Genomic DNA, 9,937 nt, shown 5'->3' with positions numbered 1-9,937 from the left:
AGGGCACCAGTCATATTTGCATTAAGGCCCGCCCTAATGACCTCATTTTACTTTAATTACCCCTTTAAGGACTCTATCTCCAAAAACAGTTGCGTTTTGAGACTGCTTCAGATTTCAAAATACAACTTTTGGGGGACACAATTTAGCCCCTAACATGTACATACGTAACAGATATAGATAGATAAGCAGATAGATACTTGGTAAATAGAAACATGTTTCAGAAACAAACTAGGACAAACACTAAATTGTTAACAGTGTTTACCTGTAGGGTTGGGACGGGATGGATAAGGAGTATTTGCTATTTTTCCAATTTTAAAAGGTCTGGCATTAAGCAAGATTTGTTCCTTTTTGAGCATTTCAGGATTTTCAAATAATAACAATAAAATAATAGAAGTATCACATACAGAAAATGTATCATCAGAGACACCAGCTGAGCAGATGTTCATCAGTAGTGTTCCTAGTCCTGAGCACATAAGAAAACTACATTCCCCAGCTTCCCTTGTACTTAGATTGAAGCTATGTGACTGAGTTTTGGCAAAAGGAATATCAGCAGAAGAGAAATAAGACGCTCCAAGCCTTGGTCTTAAAATATCTCCCACTATCTCCTTATTCTAACTCTCTTTCTTCTTAGAGTCTTGTTGAATGCACAGGAACTAGTAAAGCAATTCTGAGGCCACTCTTTAAGGTGGCGGAGACACATGGTGAAGGGAGGTGAGGTTCCTTAGTAACCATGTAGAGAGCTATTCAAGATGGCTGCCTGACCCATATCTACTTTTCTTTGTGTTAAGTGACTGTGTTTCGGGTTATCTGTTCCAATAATTGGCATTAATTACTTTGACAAATATATTACCCAAATTAGCCTTTTCTTCAAAGTAAATTTACTGTAATAAAGTGAAAAATATATATACCCTTTAAACTAGAAATCACCCTTCTAGGAAACAAACTTTTATAACTGAAAGCACGAGAATACAAAAATATGCTTGTAAGATATGTTTGCAATGAGAAAAAAAGTCAAGTATATTTTCATCTATAGGGAAATGCTTAAATAATGATACGTGGATTTATTAAACCTTATGTAGACATTAAAGGAATGATTTAGCTATATATACTGACCTGGAAAGATGCCTATCAATAAAGTTACTCACATAACAAACTTGGAGGTAAATATAGCATGATTTGTTATTATTAAAATTGCATTGGGGCACCTGTGTGGCTCAGTCCATTAAGCATTTGACTCTTGATTTTGGCTCAGGTCATGATCTCACAATCCGTGAGTTCGAGCCCCACGTGGGCTGACTGCTGTCCGTGCAGAGCCCACTTTGGATCTTCTGACCCCTTCTCTCTCTGTACCTCACCCACTCACAATCTTCCTCTCTCAAAAATAAATAAACATAAATAAATAAATTCTCTCCCTCTGCCCTTACCCCACCTGTGCATGCTCTCTGAGAGTCTGTCTCTCTCTCTTAAGTGTATATGTGTGTGTGTGTATGTGTGTGTGTGTGTGTGTGTGTGTGTGTGTGTGTGTGTATGGCACCTGGGTGGCTCAGTCAGCTAAGCGTCTGACCTTTGGTTTTGGCGCAGGTCATGATCTCATGGTTTGTGAGTTTGAGCCCCATGTTGGGCTTTGCACTGACAGTGCACAACCTGCTTGGGATTCTCTCTGTCTCTCTCTCTGCCCCTCCCATACTCTCTCTCTCTCTCTCCCTCAAAATAAATAAATAGACTTAAAAAAATAAATAAAATGATACTGTAGGATATGACAAACTTAAGGAAAAATTGGGAGGAATAATGTATGCAACTTTATAGTAGCTAATTGTTACCATTTTGATAGATTTCCAAAATAGCCCCAATTCTTCACCTGTCTCTTATCCATAGTCTTTGAAACACAACTTTGCAGGTTTTCCCATCAGGAGGTAGAGTCCATTTCCCTATTTCTTAAGTCTGGATTGATATTGGAATTTACTCTGAACTCTAGAAAATGGTGGTGACTACAACATGCTGGTTTCAAGCTTTGGACTCAAGAGGCCTTGCACACAACTATTCTTCTTTTTTCTCCCTTCCCTCTGCTCCTACCATGAGAACAAGCTGAAGCCAGCATCCTGGAAGAGATCAGCCAAGATCAGCAAAGCTGACTAGGGATGGACAAGCAAACCCCGCTGAGAAGAGAGCATTGCTTGGCTACCCTGGAGATTCTTCCCTCTCTCTTTCTTTCCCTCCCTCTCTTTCTTCTCTCTTTTCCCTCTTTCTTTTTCAATAAAGATACGGTTTTCTTTAAATTGCCATAAGTGGTGTATGCAGTAGCTCATCACATCTACCAGGATTAGGCCTGAAGCAACTGAGATTAGGCAAAACGCTTCTTAGTTCTGGCAACCTACAATGCAAACAGACCCTCCGTGAAGCCAGTGCAGCCAGAAAGTAGTGTAAAAATTTTCCTAACAAAACAAAAATTATTCTCCCAATAAAAGAGCTGCTTGGTACGCAGTCTACTTTTTCGTGCATTAGGTTTTACCTAGTTGTATTATTTCAAATGTATTATGTCAAATATATTTCCCTTTTCTTCTCTGGTGCCAATGAGATGTGTGCACATGTTTTTGGTCTTGCCTGCAGCATCCGTGGTCAACTGACCCTCTGTCTCTGGATACAAAGGGAATGAAGAGATGAAAGGCTTTTTATCTGAGACGTCAAGGAGCATCCTGGTGGGGATATCATAAAATTTCACTGAGATGGCCACAGTTTCACATAAGTGGTCCTCACCAAGATGAGAAATTGTCATGGATGATACTACAACAAAAAGACAAATGACTGGTCCAAGGAATGTTTCACGTGGAAAGAATATTTTTAGAAGGGAAGAGTTAATTTCATAAGAAGGTGATATATAAAACTAAGAGGAAAGCTGATGGTTTTACCGTCATTGTATTAAACTGTAATAGTGTGTTAAATAATATCTCAGAATTCCTTTAGGTGACAATTAGCAGATCCCTTCCCAGAGATAATGGAAACCAGCAGTGGATTTTAGCAAGATATTGGTATGGAAAATAGACATGCCGAATGGTTCCCAAACACCCCTGGGGTGGAGGAACAATATTAACTGTAAAATAGCCAAATTAAAAATCATTTAAAGGCAGATTTCAATATGGTATTTTCCTTTTCAATAGAAAGCATGAAATTGTATTAAGCCTCCTTTTGATTATTCAAAACAGCGAAATAAGGATCTTTGCTTTCGTACAGCAGTGGGTTTGCCGAGCAGAAGCCTTCATTTGCCGCTACATTTCCTTGCATCATGACATAATTGTCCCCTTGTACGCCAGTTATGCCATGGGTATTGAAGTATGCTGGGCTGTTGAGCTAATCCTTAGTTTTAACACAGCGTTATGCTTAGAGAAAGATTCACAAATATTTTGAGTGAAGAAGGAAGCTTCAAACAGGATAATTAAAATCACCTGAAACTCTTACAAGGGAATTCGTTAAACATATAGTGCATTCAGTTAATGTCTAACCTCGCGAGTAATCAGGAAATGCACATTAAATCACCGAAGAGACAGCACTCTTCACCTATCACATACTGCAGTGAATTGTAAATTGCTACAACCTTTCTAGAAAGCAATTTGGCAAAATCCATCAAGAGCCCTGAAAGAGTTCATACCCTTTGTCAGGATAATAACATCCAAGAATCTAGCCTAAGAAAATAATCAAAGATACAAAGTTTTTTTTTGTATACAAGGATATTAGTTGTGGCACTATTTAAAACTGTAAAAATATTAAGACTTGTGAAATCTTAATTTCTGAAAATAGAAAGTAGCTAAATTATCTACATGTCTCTGATTAAATGCTGTGGGGCCGATATAATCACGTGCTTGAGGAACACATAATGGCATGTAGACAGGTACAAGTTTTGTAGTGTGTGCGCGCGTGTGTGTGTGTGTGTGTGTGTGTGTGTGTGACAGAGAGAGAGAGACAGAGAGAGAAATTGAGAAAGAGAGATTGAGAGAGAGGCATGGGAAGGAAGAGGGACGGAGGGAGAGAAAGAAAGAGTAATGTTTAGAAAACTTCTGGTATAACCAAAAAACCCGCATATGTGTAATATATAAGCAAAAATATATATAATGCATGATAGAGCAAGAAGTAAATTTTGCCACACCGGAATTAAAATAAAAAAATAAAAATAATAAAACTACAGAAAAAATTAAATTTTGCAGAAAGGGCAGGAAAGGGACAAAATATGTAGTAATTAAGCACAAGCATTAGTGTTTCACTTGGGGGTAGCTTTGAATGGATGTGGTAAGTCCTGTGTGTCGGGGGTAGGAAATAAACCACAAGACTGAACATGGCTAGATGTCAAATTGGAGAAACTCACCTACAGAGGGGAATTGCTAAGGGGCTCTCCACTCCTCCACTCCTTAGAGGGGCTCCTAGGTGGCTCAGTCCGCTAAGCGGCAGACTTCGGCTCAGGTCAGGATCCTGTGGTCTGTGGGCTCAAGCCCCGTGGAGGGCTCTGTGCTGGCAGCTCAGAGCCTGGAGCCTGCTTCGGATTCTGTGTCTCCTTCTCTCTCTGCCCCTCCCCAACTCGGTCTCTGTCTCTCTGTCGCTGTCTCTCGCTCTCTCCCTCCCAAAAATAAATAAACATTAAAAAACAAACACACTCCTTAGAGAGATGGTGGGTGCATGTGCATCTTGTCTTTGACTCTGGGTAAAGAAGAAAAAGAGTGAGAAAAAATACTTTCTTAGAGGGTATAAACTATGCTTTACACTTACTTGAAGTTGAGGCCTGGATTAACATTACCAGATGGTGTCTAAACTCTCAAGACAGAAACTTGGTTGAAGTGTCATACGTTGGCAGGGACCTCAGAGGTCTGTGTTTTATTTGCCTTCCCTTCATCCTACTGGTGAGGAAGGGTTTCCTGTCCCAAGGGTATGAGGATGGCTGAAAACTGGACATGCAACACTGGACAGAGAAGATGGCAGAAGTTTGTTAATCATATAGACTCACAGCCTGGGGGAGGAGGACCCTGTGTCATGCGGGGTCACACATGGTTGCACTCGCAAACAGAGTGAAAACAAGGGCTGTGAGAGTCAATCTCTGTAGTATTAAGAGGCTGTGGTGACTTCCATCTCCTGTGGAAGGATGTGATTGGCTTGCTTGCGTAATTATGTAGCCTGGCATGAAACTAAAGCCTGCTACTTGGGAATAAGCAGCCACTGTGCATGGTCTCCATGATAAGTAGGGTTGCTTGATAAGTAGGGAATTTTAGAGGAGTAGAGGAGGGAAGGAGACTTATGCTTAGACCGTTTAAGGCCCTCCAGTTGTCAGATGTCAATGCAGCACATAGTACTGAATCATAATCTCAGGCCTTAACCAAATGCAGAGGAAGTAATGCAAATCCTCTCTGGAGAAATGCAGTTAACAAATTGCAGGGAATTCCCACAGCTGACATTCCAGGAAGTATCCCTAGACATGTAGGAGAAACCAAGCTGTCTGAGTGAAAACTATAGCATCAGACATTTAGTCACCAGATGTTAGAATTATCTGATAAAAACAAAGCAATATGTTTGACATGTCTTAAAAAAAGATAGTATAAAAGTATGGCAAAAAAAAAAAAGAAGAGAAACCACCAAAATCCATGAGATTTGATAAATAAAATAATAGAGGTTCTAGAAATGAAATTAGAAACTGAAAGAACTGATCACACAGCAAATTAGAAATAGTTGTAGAAAGAATTAGCAAATGGGAAGAACTATCTGAAAAAATAAGAGATTAAAAGACTTGTGTGATAGAACAAAACACCCCAATGAAGTCTAGTCAGTGTTTCAGGATATAACAGAAAGAATGAGAATGCAGAAATATTTAAATGTATAAACGATGAAAGACAGTGGATCATAGAATCAGGAAGTTCAATGAGTCACAAACAAGAAAAAAAGGATTAAAAAAAAGAAACAAACAAAGAAAAAGTGGTCAACACAAGCCAGACAGAATTTTAAGCAATTTATATATATCAAGTATTTATCCTCACATCGTGTTACGCAATTGAGGCACAGAAAACTTAAATAATATGCCTAAATTTTCATAATTGGGAAATTATAGGGCAATTTGGATCCTGAATTCATGCTCTTAGCCACTATATGATACTACCTCTTGAAGAGAGGCTCACGTAAGTACATCATAATGACATGACAAAACACCAAAGACAATGAGATCTTTTTTTATTAGTGTTTATTTTTGTTTTTGAGAACAGAGAGAGACAGAGAGCAAGTGGGGGAGGGACAGAGAGAGAGAGAGGGAGACACAGAATCCAAAACAAATCAATACCCAAAACTCTGTTGTGTTTGTATATACTAATAACAAATTATCAGAAAGGGAAATTATAAAAACAGTTCCATTTATAAATGCATGAAAAAATAAAATCCTGGGAATAAATTCAACCAAGGAGGTGAAATACCTGTATACTGAAAACTATAAGACATTAATTAAAGAAATTGGTAAAGACACAAATTAATGGAAAGATATTTAAAAATTAATATTAATAATAATTACTATTGTTAAAGTGTCCATACTACTAAAGGCAATATACAGATTCAATGCAATCCCTAAAGTTCCAATGATCTTTTTCAAAGAAATGGAATAATCCTGAAATTTGTATGAACCACAAAAGACTTCAATAGTCAAAGCAACCTTGAGAAAGAAGACCAAAGCTGGAGGCACCACTGCCTTGATATCAAACTATATTACAAAGCTATGGTAATCAAGACAGTATAGTATTGGTATGAAAGCAGACCCATAGATCAATGGAACAGAATGGAGAGCCCAGAAATAAATACACATGTATATGGTCACCTAATTTATGACAAAGGAGCCAAGAATATACAATGGAGAAAGGTCAGTGTTTTCAATAAATGGTGTTGGGAAAACTGGATAGCCACATGCAAATTAATGAAACTGGCTCACTATCTGACACCATACACAAAAATTAACTCAAGATGGATTAAAGAGTTAAATGTAAGACCTGAAACCATAAAACTCCTAGAAGAAAATACAGAAGATGAGCTCCTTGACACAGGTCTTGGCAATGATTTTTTAAATTCAAAACCCAAAGCAAAACAAACAGAATTAAAGATAAGAAGTAAGATTACATCAAACTAAAAGGCTTCTGCACTAACCATCAGCAAAATGAGAAGGCAACATACTGAATGGGAGAAAATAATTGTAACTCATATATCTGACAAAGGGCTAGTATCCAAAATATATAAATAACTCATATAATTCAATAGCAAAAACAAAAAACAACCAATCCAATTAAAAAATTTGCAGAAGTTTTGAGTAGACCATTTTCCAAAGAAGACATAGAGATGGCCAATAGAGACATGAAAAGATTCATAATGTCACCAATTATCAGTGAAAAGCAAATCAAAACCACGTAAGGTATCACCTCACTCCTGTTAGAATGGCTGTTACCAAAAAGACCAGAGGAGTGCCTGGGTGGCTCAGTCAGTTAAGTGTCTGACTCTTGATCTCAGCTCAGGTCTTGCTATCGGGGTCTAGAGTTCAAGCCTTGCCTTGGGCTCCATGCTGGGGATGGAGCCTACTTAAAAAAAAGAAAAAAGACAAGAAATAAGTGTTGGCATGGATGTGGAGAAAAGGGAACCCTTGTACACTAGTGGGAATGTAAATTGGTGCAGTCATCATGGAAATCAGTATGGTGGGTCCTCAAAAGATGAAAAATAGAACTATTATATGATTCCAAAATACTTTTGGGTATTTATCTAAAGAAAATGAAAACAGTAACTCAAAAAGACATATATTCACCCTCCTGTTCATAGCAGCCTTATTTACAACAACCAAGACATGGAAACAACCTAAATGTCCATCGGTGGATGAAGAGTTAAATAAATGTTATATGTATACACACACACACACACACACACAGATATATACATATATATGTATATACACACATATACACACATACATATACACATACATCTATACACATACATCTATACGTATATCTATATACATACACACACATATATACCTATATATATATAATATAGGGGAATGTTAGTCATAAATAAGAATGAAATGTTGCCATTTGCAATAACATGGTGGGCATTGTGCTAAGCACTGTAAGTCAGACAGAGAAAGACAAATACTGTATGATCCCTCTTATATGTGAAATATAAACAACAACAACAAATCAAGTTCATAGATAAAGAGAAAAAATTGGTGGTTAGCAGACGTGTAGGGTAGGGTGTGGGAAAAATGGGTGAGCTGGGTTTTTTCTTTTAGCTTAAATAGATTGAATAAAAATTTTAGAAAACTAATTGGCTATTTATAATTCTTACTTTTCAATCTGTTTTCTGAAAATTCTACAACCATTTTATGACCTGGCATTTAGTGTTGCCCTGAGAAATATAAGGATCATTGTCTTCACACATTTTTACTTTATTTCCCCATGACTACTAGGCAATCTTCTTTTTTTTTTTAATCTTTGGAATTAAAAATAAGTAACCTGGATGAGGCCAAGTGATGAGCACTTGAGATAAAACTTGCTTGAAGATTTGCACCGTAGTGTGCCTATTTTTGTCTGGAGACTTTTCTTCAATTATATCTCTGATTATAGGTTCTATGTCTACTGTCACAGTTTGCTATTTTCTTATTTGAATTTTTGTAATACAATTATATGTATTTTATGCCCTCATTTTTATTTTCCTTACATAATTACTTCATCTTGATCTTTTTCTTCCCTGGTTTCTTAAAGAGATTCAACAGTGTGTCTTCTACCATAGTGATTTTCTGCAGTGCGGATTCTACTGTCTAGTGTCCAATTGGAGAGTTTTATTCAGTTCTCACAATTTTAGTTTTCTTGTAGTCCTTCCTTTTCTTACCCCTTTCATTTCATTTGGTTGTATTTTCATTCAGTTGGTCTGGGGTAGATTTTTGCTTCTATTTCCAAGAGGCTGTTGCTTCTGTATCATACTGAGCAGTCACACTTTTTCTAGATTATTCTTCTGACTTCTTTAATAAATGAGTAGACATGTTCTCTTCCTAAATTCATAGAACTGTATTTTCTTTCCCTTACCTCATTGTAATTTAAATATGCTCATTTTTGTTCACTTTCTCATTCCTGCAGAAAAAAAAATCTAGTTTTCCTCTTGTAATGAATTATCAACAGAGAATTCAAATGTTTTTGACTTAATTCACTGCCACAGGTATACAGAATTCTGTTCTTAAATGTCTAGCTAACTGAGAACTTACACACCTACTGCTACCTTTATTGCTATAACATACTTCTATTACTACTGGCATTTCTTCTTCTAAAGTTAAGACCATTACTTAATAAGCTCAGTATGCACCAATCATTATGCTATACATTTCATACATGTGTTGTTTACTTAAATTCGCAAACATATGTTGCTAGTAGAAGTATTTTTCTACAATATTGATGATAAAATTGAGCCCTATGTAGCAGGTTACTACTGAACTATTATTTTTTCCTCTTATTTTCATGTTACCTTTTCTGGCCCCCAGTTCTAGCTGATCGGGTTTGTTGAATCATATAGATATCTTTCCAGGACTGAAATAAAAACCAAAATTCTCTGGCATTTGTTTTGTTTCAATTATCTAAACTAATTAAAGACAATTATGTTAGGAGCAAAAAAAAAAAAATCGGAATAAAGAGGTACTTTTGAGGTAAAAGTAAGATTAGGAATAGGAAGGTTTGTTCAGGAACTAGAAAAAGATTTTCCTGGGATAGGAAATAAAAAAGAGTTAGGAAAAAAGGAAAATAAGAGAAGTAGGGGAGCATATCTCCTTGATTAGAATCTTACAAACTTGGCAAGATTCCAGGGCGGGAGCAACTAAGTGAGGTGTTCATGGAGATGGACCACAGACAGGTCCATAGGGTGTCCTTTGTCCTATTACTGTGCCAATACAGCAGATCAA

Source organism: Panthera uncia, chromosome F2 (assembly GCF_023721935.1).
Source record: "Panthera uncia isolate 11264 chromosome F2, Puncia_PCG_1.0, whole genome shotgun sequence".
Classification (NCBI taxonomy): Eukaryota; Metazoa; Chordata; class Mammalia; order Carnivora; family Felidae; genus Panthera; species Panthera uncia.
Note: the sequence above shows the minus strand (reverse complement) of the source record.